We start from the raw sequence: 15,511 nt of genomic DNA on the forward strand, positions 1-15,511 counted from the left end.
GAGTTTTGATTCCTTTTTAACATCAATGTTTCTATTTCTGAGTATCTTCCTGTTTGAAAATCCTCCTTTGAGGTGACCTGAAATGCTTTAAAAATTAAGGGAGAACCCATGCTACTTTTGAATTATTGCAGGATATGTTTGCAAATAATTTAAAAAAACACATTTTAATGGCTAATATTCCTAGTTATTTTTGTAACGGTAGCACCTAAAGACCCAAGACATTATGAGATATATATGGACAATAAGAGACAGTCCCTGACAAAAAGAGCTTATGATCTAAATAAACAAGACAGAAAAAGGATAGGAGAAAAATGTATTATCCCCATTTTACAGATGGTGAACTGAAGCACAAAGGAATTTGTCAAAGGCCACACAGGGAGTTTGTGGCAGAGCTGGAATGGAATTCTTATTCCTTTAATCCTACTTCAGTACTTTAACCACAAGACCAAACTTCCTTTCACTTTATGGTGAATTGAAAGGATTTTATTTGCTGAAAGCAAAATCTTTCCTTTGAAGGTTCAGGTGCAGCCAGCATGGTCCCACTTCGTGCGGACCGAGGAAAGCTGGATTTCTACATCCCTACCAAGGGAAACACTCCTTTCTCTGCCACAGGTGTCTCCCTACAACCTCACACTTTGGGCTAGAGGTCAGGGCACAGGTTGACGAGGTAGGACCATGGACAGAGGATTTGGCTCTGTCTTAATGCAGATGCACTAGCCGTTGCTTCCTGTGGAGCAGGGGTACAGTAGTAAAGGGGCTTGGCTGCAGTAGTTGCCATACAGTGGCTTGTGGGAAAATATTTTTTTTTTTATCCCTTGACACCAGGAATACTGTGTTCCCCAAGCTACTTAGTTTTAGTGCACGGTGAAACACTTCACCTAAGAGCTGAATTCAGCTTCCTATGTTCATCAGACCATTAAATTCTAAAGCATGTGCAACCCATGTTCTGATTCAGGTGCTGCTGGAGGGGATGCACCCAGCCCTGAACGTAGTTCGTAGGAAGGAAGAACTGAACATTTTTGTTTTGTTTCTTTTTTCCCCCTTTTCATTTTCACCTGCCTCTGTACTTTCTGGTTCCAGTGGGTAGCCTTATTACCACAAGAAAGTCTGTACTATCGTGAGTCTGCAAAACTGCATACAACAGATACTCTCAGCAGCTGCAGTTCTTGGTGTTTACCCAACTTGAACTGACCCTGGAACTTTTTAGAGGGTTTGCCTGTCGCTAATAGAACATTAATTCTAATAAGATCATTACTGATTATGTGTTTTCATGTAGAATTTATTGTTTTCATAATTATACATAATATTTTGCAAAATAATAATTCATTCAGGCGACACAGGAGAGTGGAATCCATTATAATTATTATTGCTTTATATAAAAGCTTAACTTAATGTCCCCTGGGAGAGGGTAACAGATGCTACTGAAATTGAGGCCATGAGCTTTGCCCTCTAAAACTAGTAGTCCTTCTCAGTTTACAAATTACTGTCAGAGAACAATCTACATACATAGAGGCTATGAATAATACAATATCTAAAGTAACCTTTTGTGGGAAGAAATGTGATCTGGGGCTTGTCTGCATGAACATTTAGTTTGAGGCAAGCTGGGGTGTGAATCTATCCCACAGAAGACTGCTGCAGACCAACTGTCCATGTGGACCCTGCTGACATGCATTAACAGTTCATCAATGTGGTTTGATGTAGTCATTATTAACACTGTTAATGCACATCATTAGGGTCCATGAGGACAGTTAGTCCTCAGCAGGCGACTGCAGGGTAGATTCACACCCCCAGCTTGCCTCAAACTAAATGTTCATATAAACATACAATTCTCCCCCAAGGCGTTCAGTCACAAATTTAATTAATGCATTATTTTTTTAACAAGCGTCATCAGAATGGAAGCATGTCCTCTGGAATGGTGCACGAAGCATGAAGGAGCGTAGGAATGTTTATCATATCTGGCACGTAAATTCCTTGCAATGCCAGGAGGGGTAACCTTGGGAGTTTAATTCTCCAGCCTGCCAAGAGAAAAACTGCACTTGGTTTAGGGTGACCAGATGTCCCAATATTAGAGGCTTTCTCTTTCATAGACAACTATACTCCCCAACCCCCACCCTGAAAAAAAAGTGTCCCAGTTTTTCACACTTGCTATTTGGTGACCCTAACTTGATACCTGATTGTCCCAGATCAGCCAACCAAGATTAAAAACAAATGATGACACACAGCTGTATGGCACAGCTGCATTGAAAATAATGAGGAGATGAAAATATAATTAATCTCCCAAAAGGAATAGGAAAGATTTATGTCCTTAAGTAACAGTGGTGTGAAAATTGTTTACTAAACAACTCTGTTAAATAAAAGGAAGTTCAGGCTGAAAGCCTCTCTTACAAGCTTCCACTGATATTTCCAAGAAAATTAATTAGCTTGTCAAAACCAGATAGAGATGGATTTATTAATGAGTCTGTTTCTATTCAGGCATGTGCGTGCTCCAGTGGTTTTCTGAGCTTCTGCTGTTCTGCTTGCTTTGGTAAAAAGACTATTCATAGAGTGTGGTAGCAATTGTCCTTTAATTGTAGGAAGCAGAGGTTAAATACCAAATACCTGAAAATCTTGAGGACCCATGCTTAAATAAGAATGGAGAAGATGCATTAAGAAAACAATGCAAGCTAGCTTTATGCTATAAATAATAATTACATTGGGTACATAGTTGTATTCAAAATAAGAACATAGCAGGCTAAATTGTGATTATTTTTAGATAACAAAATAAATAGAATTATAAATCAAAAATAAAGTGAAAATGTTGTGGCTAACTCTATGAAACAAGATAATAGAAATAATATTTATTTTCTTCATTTGTGTCTACTATTTACATTTATATGCCCTTAAATATCAACAAGACAAAAATTTAACACAATAAAGAGACAAACTAAAGCAAGAAATGTGATTAATGAAATTTTACTTCCAATGAAATGTAGGGTTCACAGCAATATTTACCTCCTAATATAATAAATCTTGATACCTACTGAAACAAGAAGTTTGTTACATACATGTTTGAATGTTTTCATCAGGAATATGTGAACATCTCTCCATTATCACAGAGATTCAGATGAAAAAGACCATTAATTATGGCCATGAATTTCCAAAGGATAATATTTTTTGTAGTGGTTTGTTTGTATTTAAGTAAACTAACATTATTAAAGTGAAGATAAAACTTGGAGCACAGAACAAAATCATTTTCACTATCCCAAGAAGTGATTTTTCCATAAGCTGATGTGCGGCTAAACAAGGATGCACTCATTTGCATATGCAACCTGATTGGCTAAGATAGCTGCAGACCCCAGTATTACTGACAGCACAGAAGATTAAAAATATAAAAATATGTGACAGAACTATTTTTAGCTAATAACGAACCAGTGTTTTTGCCATGTATGTAACAACTAAAATACTCCTCACTTCTGCAGTGCCTTGTATCCAAAGCTATCAAAGCACTAGAGAAATATTCATTCACACTCACAACATTCCTCTCAGGCTGACACTATCATTAGATCCATTTCACAGATTTATATTCTGAGGCACTCAGATTGGCCCAAAGCACTCAAAATCTGCCTTTGCCCTCATAAAGCTACATAACAAGGGGAATTAAGTGACTTGCTGTAGCCATCTAGGAGGTTAAAAAAAAAAAAAAAAAAAAGGTGAGAGAGCAGTTGGGTACATATATACAAAGGATTGTTTTGGGCCTAATTGGGGCAGGGTAGAAGGAAGGCTTAATTCACCTGTGAACTTTTAAGGCTGTGCCTACACTGATAAAAGCCTAATTTGGAGTATCATTGAGAGGAGGTTCTTTACAGGATTTTCATCTTAGTAGTAACTTTCTTCTAGCCAAGATTGCATCTCAGAGAATGATGCTAGAAAGTCGTCTTTCTTGGGCTGGTCAAAAAAGGACTGGGGTCTATGAAAATTGAGTTCAGCCAGTTAAATTTCCTACAAAAAATTCTGTATATTTGGAGACATGTCACTTCTGTCATGGTGCAATATTTTTAGAGTTTTAAAGTTCTGTTTTAGGTGGGTGATTCTGAGGCATGAATAAACAATTCTCTATGGAATGGTCTTAGTCTTAGAACTGACTAATTTAACTCCATGCTAAACATGCCTATAATTGCAAGATGAGGTTAGAGCTAGAACTAAAAACTAGAAGTGCATGTATTCAGCCTGTTGCTATAACCTGGGGACAATACTTCCTACCTATGATAAATACCTTCTTAATTCTTTATAGTATTTTTTACTGTAACCAATCTTCCTCACAAACCAGAAATCAATATGCAGGAGTGTATCTGAAAGTAGCACCTTGTTCACTTACTATTTATTTCCTTATATAATGCCAGAGAAAAATGGAGATAATCACATTTTCTAACATAGTTTAACTGGAATCCCTCATCTCTAGAGCTGATGCTCTTTAATTTTAGCTTTGTATTACGCATGTGCTACAATTCAGTACTACGAGTGAATTATGCTTGAGTGCAGCTCTTCAGATATGATGCTTAAATGAACAAGGACTTTCTATCCATTTCTAGTGGCTACCCAAGTGGAAGATAGAGATCTTCTGGCATAGATTTAAAAAAAAGGTGGGCTAACACAGGTTTCTTGGCTTTGTACATGCTCTCTCAATTAAGTGGTAGAGTTGTGTGAAATGATTACTCAGCCAATATACCTGAAATCAGACTTTCTGTAAATTGTAGTTAAATCCTTGAACTAGCAGTGGTTTAATGAAATTATGGTCATGCGTGTGACTAAAAAAAAAAAAGATAAATTCCTTTTTTCACATTGAATTTTGAGTCACACAATGGAATTCCCCATGGTATTTCTCATGTGTCTTTGATTAGCTGAGCCCATCTCATGAGATCAACTTTATAGGTCATTTCTGCTTAGTTTCTCACAAAATGTTCAGTTGATTTCTGATTTTTACCTGTTTCAGAGAAGTAAACCACTTGTTTTATCTTTTCTTTTCCTCTTCTACCTTGTGTCTTTTTGTTTTAATTCAGATTGTGCCTTAGGAAATTCCTACCTTCTCCAGTTACTACCCCCAGTTATTAGGGAAGCATTTGTTAATCTTCTATATTTTGATTAACATCACTATTCCCCTCAGTTAGAAGGGAAAACCTCTCGGAGATCTATTTTCTTATTTTAGAAGTAAGGGGTAGTCTCTATGTATTCCTGTAAGAGGCCTATATGCTAAAATTACCTCAGAACTGTGTGATAATTGCATTAGATTTTCACTGATAATTGTAGCTCGATTTTAGAAGGGACAGGAGTACTTCAGAGCTGAGGCCTGGTCTCTCTGTCCAGCTAGCAGAGGTCTTTACATGTATACTGTAATCCCCCTTGTTATGTAGCTTTATGAGGGCAAAGGCAGATTTTAAGTGCTTTGGGCCAAATTCTCTGCTGCTGTAAATTAGTGTTGCCCCATTGATTTTCAATGGCCATGCCAATTTATACTAGCAGAAAATTTGGCCCTTCATCTTTTAAATTGTTTGATGATACCCAATGTACTTATAAAAGCTTTTGTGCAGTTTTAAACTTAAAAAGCAGTGAGAATTTTTTTAGTTAATTTTAGCTTTTTTTGATACTGAAGGGAAAAAATCCTTCTTTTAAAAAATAATAATAAAAATGGTCACACTTAAAGTTGATAGGCCTTGAGCAGTGCAGTTCTTATGGTTAGGCAAATAACAGCTGCTTCTCTGCCAGTATAACAATTGCCTTGATAGTTTTGAATTCATCTTATTGTAAAGCATTTTAAAATACCTGGAGTGCGAAAGGTACCATACTGAAGGTACTAAACTCTTGCCTTCATCTTTGTCCTGTCTTTATTTCCCAGTCAATAAATCTTGATGTTAGCCTCAAGAGGTATCAATATCTGCCCTGCTGTTGTTCATACAATATAACCGAATGAAATATTTACTATTCAGCATCAAAAATTGTTTATTTTATTTTAAAGTTCATTATGGCTATCACTGTTGCTCACATATAACTCAACACCGAGTAACCAATTGCTTTCTAAAATCATTGGACACATTGAGTATCAGAGACACAAAAAGTTAAAGCATAGAATAATCTACCAATACTTACTAAGGCTCATGCTGTGGTTGAGGCTACAGCTGCTGCTTCTGCTCAAAGGGAAACTGCTAGATTATAATTATAAACTTTGAGTGTATATTCTTCCACACGCAACAAAGGTATTTGCATTGTTTTAGTAGAGATAAAATGAAATTCTTCATAGGTGGAGAGAGGTCACAGCCCAAACAGAATTCTTGTTTGGAACTGGAGTTTTAATGGTTATTTTGTTAAGAAGCACAGATAGATTTGTTGAGGCTTCATTTGAGGTTCATCCAACTAATATTTAGCCTTAATCTGTCCTTGTATAAGATTATGAAAGGACTACAATATTTTCCCTTTGGGATTGCTTTGGAGTATATACATCATTTTTATAATATTGAAATAGCTGCATGGTGAGCTATTATAGAGAATGATAGCACCAACTATTAGTTTATTTCTCTGTCTCCCATTACCATAACAGCTGAGAGTGGAGCTGGAATGAAAATGGACAAAATAAGCACTGACCTAAATTTTTGCCCTAAATTCACAGCGGATCCCCCCGTTTTTTTTGGTTTGGGGGTGCGAGGGGAGGAGAGGGAGTTTGGAAAGGTTGGATTACATTACTAAATAAATACAGCTCCCCTGAATTTCCTGATACCTCCTGGGGCAGGAAATGAATATACTAATATTATTGTTTATGTCTATAATACCATTGGAGTGTACAGCACCTGGAAGACAATGGGTTTATTTTTCTGAGTAAGGGTTTGCAGGATTTTGCTCTAACTATGGACAGACATCTCCCATTCCTTAACTATTCCCCCCATCCCACCCAAACAAAATATATAAATAAAACTAATTAAAACCAGCAAAGGCCATGGGAGATTATCTCTTGGGAATCTTATATCTTGTAGTGTTCTCTGAACAAAGATTATTTTGCTAAGTATGGATAAGTTTCACCCAAACATCTGAATATGCTAACCAAAGCCAATCCTCTAGACCATTTGAGGTTTATCCACCACTGGTAGGACATGAGCCCACACAATATAGGCATGATAAGGGATATAAAAAGCTGAAATGTAAATTGGGCAAGGAGAAAAGGAAATCCATAAAAGCCACCTAAGATGCAATTGTTATGACACTATAAATGTTGTAAGCACTCCAAATCAAGTGCCTTCTGCTAGGACTTTGAAAGGTAGTCAAAATAGTTGGAAGTCAATGAGTGCTCAAAATTGCTCCCCAAAGAAGCTTTGAAGCATCATTAACAAAGTACAGGCAAACTGCAATCTCTATAATATTTCACCAAGCAGCTGTTTCAGCATCAAAAAAGTGATGCATGCAACCCCAAAGGGAGAACACTGGAGTCCTTTCATAATTTGATACAGAGACAAAGTAAAGCTAAACACTTCCTGGATGATCCACAAATGAAACCTTAACATATCCACTCATGTATACTCAAGGAAGAGGATTAGCAGCACTAGGGGTCTCCTTAGTGTACTGCAGGACCTGGATTAACCAATCTAATTGATTCTTTCTTAATCCGGTACTAATTTGACAAAAATATTGTCTATAAATTGTTCAATGCCATTCACTCTGTTCTTCATCATAATCTTCACAACGCTGTCTCATATATGACTAGCTAATAAAAACCTAATACATTGTACTCTTCACCACACATGATGGAGGTCAGCACTCCTAAAAAGATTGTTTTCCTGTTCCTTATTAATCCTATTACATCTCTGTGAAACCATGATTTTTTGAGTTGAGAATTTTCCCATGAATTAAAAAATGAGAAAATATCATTATTTCCACAAGTGAATGCATCATCCTCAGAGACAAATTAACAGGGTTCTGCCCAGGCACAGATCACATATTTCCTCCATGTAAAATTTCTCCATTTTTGCAAAATCTATGGCATTTGAATACCAGATTAATGGCCATGGTACATGAAGCTAAATTAAATAGAAATAAAAAAAGAATAGAATTGCAGCCCATAGAGCGAGCTTTGGGATTTATTTAATTCAGCAGTAACACAAGGAACCTACAGGCCTGTATCCTGTAAAACACAGGCTTCAGCAGGTAGCATAAGGCTTGAGGCCTACAATCTTTGTCACAGATAAATGGTTCAATGGCTCAATGGGAATAGAGTGTTTAAGGGGGAAGTTTGCACATAATGACACCAGGCAACCCTAGGAATATGAGCTAACACCAGCTTTTGGATATTTTAGGATCTGCATATCTGCAGATGTCTGACCACAAGAGTGCCATGGCAACGGATTGATGTATATGATAATATGTTGAGATCATTAATATACTAACCTATAGGAGAAGGGAACCCCAACATTAGTAGGGTGAGGAAATACAAATAAAGAAGAGGGGAGAAACTCCTACTGAATATGCATTAAACAAAGTGGTGTCAGCGTAACATATTATAAAAATTGTTTCCCAGCCTGTATGCAGGGGGGAGAGAGATGTAGCCTTTGGAAGGTGCCAGGATGATGGCCACTGGTGATGGTGATGAGGAAAATAATGGCTAACATTTCAGGTGGTTCTGCAAGTATATGGATGTTCAGATATACATTCGGTATTATCTCTATATACCTTGCTGGATTAGAGTGTTTACGACTTTGCTAAATGTGTGAATAAACTATTATAAATACAGAAGGATTCCTAAAGTGTGAGTGTTGCAACTGTGCACATCGGGGTTCCCAACTAAACAGTAATTTTAATAATACTGGGCCTGATCTTGGAACAAGAACCTGTTAAACCTCAGAGTGATAACTGGGAATTCTTAAGTAATCAATATAATTAATACATACTCCACAGATCAGCTATAGAGGAGAATTTCCATAAGATGATTGAGTGCCAACAAAAGTGCAAATGAATAACAGTTTCAAAATGATGTGCTACAAGCCCGTTATGGCTTGGTCTGAAACCACCAAACTTATTTCATCTAATGTAGAGTAGAAAAATAGGTTAGTGCCTCTTTAAATAATTTGTGAGTCCTCCAGTGGCCCTCACTTTGTTCTATGTTGTAGAAGCCATCAGGAACCAGTCAGAGCAACAGTGCATATGTAGCTCCTTGCATGTGTGTGAGTAGTTAGTAAATGCTGTTATTTGGGACCCAGTTATACCTGGAGGTTTTCTGCATATTGTTATTGTATAAAGAGAAAAGGATACATCACATAGGACAGGTTTTATCACAAGTCCTAATAAGAGGCAGCACATAGCTGCATTAAATCTGGAGCACACTAGGGGACTGTAATGTGACTCAGAGAGTCACAGTATGGTCCATGGTTCTCCCCTTACTCATACAGGAAAGTAATTTATTCCAGCCTTATATCTGGTGCAGAAAGGTTTCATCTTTCCATCAGCTCAGCTGCACAGGCTGGCATATTGGTGGGGAAGAATTGAGAAAATTCTCCAACCACTCACTTGTATGTGAGGAGGAATAGCCCCTGCTCTTGTCCCCAGTGTTGCAACCCATGATACACATAACTCACGCAAGGAAGTAAGAGGACACTTTCCACCCTCTTACTTCTTTGTGAGGGTGCATAATATGGGTCATAATGGTGCCCTATATTTAGATGTGAGATGGAACTGAGGTAGCATTTCTGAATACCAGTGATTGGCAAGAAACAAGCTTTATGGGTTTTTTCCTTTAATTAGTTGAAAATTTGAGACGTTTCATTTGGCAGCCAGATAGTCGTGGCACACACATAGTCGTTGTGACTGTATAGAACTCTGAAGCCTTTACAGACTGATAGATCTATAATCTGCTAATTATAAATTCTCTGAGTATGTGATTGATCTACCCTTTTTCAAAAGCTTCCAAATTATATATTTACTCAATAGTCATTAGTGACTCCAAAGACTCATTTCAAAGGCAAAAATTATTTCTAGTAGCAAGGTTTGTTTTGAAAATTCATAATACAGCTTTATATTTTCTTTTAAATTACAAGCATAGTATTGAAATGCAACTGCTAAATAATTCTATTCTTAATTAGCATTATGGGTTTAATTTAAACTCAGGAAATTCAGAGAGAATAGTTGCACATCCAGGTTTACACTTAGGGTTTGGGGTTTTGACTCAACAGCATTATCGTGTTTAATTAGAAAGTATCACATCAGACTCTGCCTGAATTATCTTGCTTTAGAGAACTCAGGTAAAACTGTTTCACATAATATTGTTTGATATTTAACACTTTACTTTAATGAAAGATGTGATAACACTCCTGGATGGGGATGGAAGCCAGGTCCTCTAGATTTAAAAGCATGAGACAGAGTTGCTTGAGCGAAAGGTTCAGGTCCATTAGTTTAGAGGCAGTAGCAGACTCAAGCCTCGCCTTCTTCATGTGTTCATAACACTAGAGGAGGACAAAGATCCACATTCTGCTATTGTACATTACACAATTATTTTTATAACTAGTTAGCCATCATACTGCCTTCCATGGTAGTTGTACTGATCTTAGGGTTCATTAAATAACAAACCAGTGAATGAGAAAGGAATAAAACTTTAATCAAACAAATTGGAGAGCCTCTCTAGTGAACTGCATGCAGCCATGCAGTGTTTCCAACCCCCGCCTTCAGGGAACATCTCCAAATCCCTATGTTCATAATACTGTCCCTTATGAGGAAACGTCTCAAACATATCTCTACAGTAGTCTCATCAGATGTCTCAATTAACCAGGGTTAGGCCTAATCAGTATTTAGATGAGTCCTCCAGGAGTAGCATGAGCCGTAGTTGGAGATTGCATAGGTCACCTTCTTTGCTGAGTCAGACTGAATGCCTCATGCATCAACATGGTTCCTGGGCAGCACTGAGCTGCTGCAGGGAAATCTTTGGGATGAGACATTTGTAAATACAGCTGATTGAAAACCAGAAAACAAAAGGTTTTGCAAAAGTCTTTTGACTTTTTTATGAAAAAAGTCATTGAACTTTTGAAAAATGTGAACAATTTCAACCAGCTCTAATAATAATAAATATTAATACAAATATAATAAATAATTAATAAAAGGTCCTAATCCTACAAAGAGACCTACCACATAGAGCCCATTTGATTTCAGCTGGGCTCCACCATGGGCCCACTTATGCCGTTTCCTCTCCTCCTACCTCTCAGTCCCTAGGATCAGGCCCTTAAAATGTATATAGTGCTCTCTCCAAATTCTGTGTGTGTGTATTACCTGGAAAATATGAAGTTTCAGGGCTGTGAAACAACATAATGAAATGGAAAATATATTCACACACAGTTGAACTGTCTCCCCCCCCCTCATTTTTCCCTGAATGGATTAATTATGAGTAAAGCATTTAAATTAATGTAATGTTTCTAAAGTGTTAGCTTGCAGCCAAACAACATAATATCAGATATTGAACAAGGACTCTTATTTACTGTGTTTTTATTTATAACCAGTTGCAAAGGGGTTATCAGTGGTTAAGCCCAGACATCTTCTATACTTGTAGAAACTAAGAAATACAAACAGATAAACAATGTAAGACAAAATACTTTAGGGGCCATTGAGTCAGCACTCTTCTTTCCTGCATGTTTTATGGTACATTTCATTATACAATGCCAGTATCTGAAAAATCATCACAAGGGGAAAAAATAGGATTCTGAAAATCAAATAACCTACTCTTTTCTGCTGTGCTCCAAGATTCATGGAGATCTGTCTTGATAATTCATTAGGTAGTGTATTCTACGGAGGAGGGAGGGAAGAAGGGGGGAAGGGAAGAGGCATGGCTGGACCTTTCTGTTCTTTTTAAAAGCAGTTGTACCTTTTGTTTCCTTTCAAAAAAATACAATCTAAAATTAGCAGACCAAAATAATGACTACATCACACGTTTTAATTATGTTTTTCTCAAAAACTTGGGTTTCTGTTTAGAAATAAAATTTCCTAATGATCCTTAGCAAAGAACAATTTAATGGACAGAGTTGTACTTAAAGCAATAGTGTGCATAGGCGAGATTATCTGTATTTACTTTACATAATGAGTCTAGAAATTTGGATAGAACAGAACGTTCTTCCTTTCTTCAAAAGCATATTGTGACAAAGTTCCTCCTCTATCTTGGTGGGTCCTGCGCTTATTGGCGGATTTTCTTGCCTCAGAGATTCACCATGTGGGTTGGGGAACAGCCCAGAGACCTTCCCTTCTGGAAGAACCCACAGTCCAGGTCAATTGGGAGGTTTGGGGGGAACCCGGGCCCGCCCTCTACTCCAGGTTCCAGCCCAGGGCCCTGTGGACTGCAGCTGTCTATAGTGCCTCCTGTAACAGCTGCATGACAGCTACAACTCCCTGGGCTACTTCCCCATGGCCTCCTCCAAACACCGTCCTTATTCTCACCACAGGACCTTCCTCCTGGTGTCTGATAATGCTTGTGCTCCTCAGTCCTCCAGCAGCACTCCCACTCCCACTCCCACTCCCACTCCCTCTCCCTCTCCCTCTCCCTCTCCCTCTCCTTGCGCCTCTTGCTCCCAGCTCCTCACACTCACACCACAAACTGAAGTAAGCTCCTTTTTAAAAACCCAGGTGCCCTGATTAGCCTGCCTTAATTGATTCTAGCAGCTTCTTCTTAATTGGCTCCAGGTATCCTAATTAGCCTGCCTGAACTGGTTCTAGCAGGTTCCTGATTACTCTAGTGCAGCCCCTGCTCTGGTCACTCAGGGAACAGAAAACTACTCATCCAGTGACCAGTATATTTGCCCTCTACCAGACTGCTGTACCCCACTGGTCTGGGTCTGTGACAATATTTTGTGTAGAAGAATGAGACAATTGTGCACCTTTGGTGCATTTTGATGTTTGTAGAACAGTGAAAGCAGTCCCTTTTGCTCTTGCATTTTTTGCTGTTCCATGGATTTTCCCTGGAGATTAATATTTACTTAAGCAGAAAGGGAAACAGGAAGGTCAAGGCTGAGGGCCAAATGCTAGGCTGTGCTTCATAGTAGCACAGGAGATTCAATGGGAGTTGGGAAAGAAGTTGGGCAAAGGTGGATTCATTCCACCATTGCACCTCTTGAATTCTGGAGTGGTCTGGTGGCTGGCACAGCTCCATGATTCAGCCACGGGCTACTGTAATTTATGCTGTCTGACACAGTTCCCTGTGGAGCTGTCCAGTAAATGAGAGTAGCTAATACACAGAGTGCACAAGCCACACCTACTCCTACCTATGCCCCAATCTGCTCTAGTCTGAGGATCTAGAGGATAGAGGCATATGGCTGTTTTGCCAGCTCTTTGCCATGTGGGGAATACAATGCACCATGAGAAATCCCATTTGGGGAAATCCACTTGTGTTCTGTCCCATTTTTGCTACCAAAGTGATATAAAGGGGTTTGACCACAGCCCAGAAGTGGGTTTCAAAGGTTTAATGTTGGTTTATTTATTACTGTGGAAATCTGGGATTCAGTCTAGGTTCTTAAAAATAATGTGTTCTTACTATATGACATCTGTGTAAAACAAGAAGGCAGGTATGCAGTGTTACTGCCATACATTTTGGTTCAACCCAAACACTATATTACAGGCCACTCAATCTAATAACAGACATCAGCTCTGAGCATTGATTGGACTATCACCATCATATTTTGCAAAATTCTGATTCACAACAAAGAGAAGCTGAGACAGGAGGGGATTATGTTGGCAACAAGAGGAAAGTATAAAATAAAAAGTAAAAACAAACAGGTTTTATCATCCTTTACTTATTTGTTTTTCCAAATTGTATTTTCATTCTACTCTCACGCCAGGAGAGAGAGTGAGTGGAGAGATGTGGTGTAGGGGAATCGGAGAAAGAAATGGACATATCAGGCCTCATTGTGAAAAGGGCCTAAACTCATCCTCTGATTTTACACTCACATTATTGTTCCCACCAAAACCTTTGGACACAGTTTGAAGCACATAGTCTGCTTTGTGGGTTCAAATATAGTGGGTGCTATAAAGTATGCCAGTATTTTTGAAGGAGCAAATAAGTGGGTATAAAATTAAAGACCACTTCTGGAAAATGTGGCCATTAGCGTTCTCACAAGATCGAGAATATACAAGGCTGAGACACATTGGGATGGTTTTAGATGCACAGCTTCAACAGCTTTAATTGGAATTATATTACTATCTCCCAGTACAGTGCTTTGAAACCTCATATCCCTATTGGGGCCATATGGTTAATAATGAGTTATAAATGAAACCGGGGATCTGGACACTTCAAGCATAGCGGGATTTGAAATTTGGATTTGAATACTGTAGCTCCAGTCCATTTCTAAATTGTACATAGTTGCTCTAACATTTTGTGCATTCTTGCAGGTTTATCACTTAGCCTTCACACAGCCTCAGAAACCACTATTCAACAAACAGCTAGTAGGAGTTCAAAATCCTGAAGACGGATGTGAAGGCCACGTAAAATAAATAGTGCTGATTAGTGGTGGTTTTATAAAATCCAATCATATTCCATGTAATGACAATGCTTTCCCACAGCATAGTGTTCCAACTACCAGATAAAGTGAAAATCCATAAAGTCTCTGGAGAATTGCTCAACTTTTAAATGGTACTTTTCAAGGGACTCTAAAAATGCTTCTCAGTAATGATTTTCTTCACTGTCCTCAGAAAATTAGTCTGTTCTTTTGATAAGTAATCAATGGTTCTCACATGTGCTGTACAAACAGGAAAAAAACATAGTGGATGATTAATGGGGATGTCTTTGACAGAATTACTTTTTATTTTCTAGACTTACTTTAAAAAAGTGTCAGGAACGGTATACACTTATGAATCCAGGGGATTCCCTTCCATGACCTCTTGTCCTGTTACTGGTCTAGTGAATTAGCAAATGAGAACTCTTTGGGCATCTTAACATTGTTGAGTGAGCATCTGTGTACTGTTCAGTGATATCTTCACATGGTAAGGAAAGCTGTGTCTCAGTATTTCTCAACTAGATTGTGAAGTTTTTGAAATTAAAGTGAGACAGCTCTGCCTGTGACAAAGAGCAAACGTGAACTATCCTTGGTTGTGCCTGTCAGAGAGTAAGAGACATCCTGAACCCTCAACAGAGGTTTCTGTAACCTTCATGAGGTACTTTGTGGTATCTGGGCATTATATATTATATGTATTGGTACGGTACTTTGAGTGCCATGTGATGTTACAGTAAGTCTGACAAAGAATGCCCAAGTGCTATGCATATAGGCACTTTGGAAATGAAATAAATGCTTAGAGATATCAGAAAGATAGATTGAACTAATAAAGTAAACAATCCTATATTCTAGGTTTCATTGAATCACTATTACTTCTGTAAAATATTTTTGAACTTAAATGTTTTTACAAAGTCTCCATCACCCCTTCCTTTTCTCTGCAAAAATGGAGCCAAACAATAAAATGCTCTACAAGGCTCAGAACTCTTGAACACATGAGGATCTACAAGGATCTCAAATTACATCATCCAGGTTGTTGTATCTGT

The sequence above is a fragment of the Terrapene carolina genome, unplaced genomic scaffold, assembly GCF_002925995.2.
Source record: "Terrapene carolina triunguis isolate 2854851 unplaced genomic scaffold, T_m_triunguis-2.0 Scaffold96, whole genome shotgun sequence".
Classification (NCBI taxonomy): domain Eukaryota; kingdom Metazoa; phylum Chordata; order Testudines; family Emydidae; genus Terrapene; species Terrapene triunguis.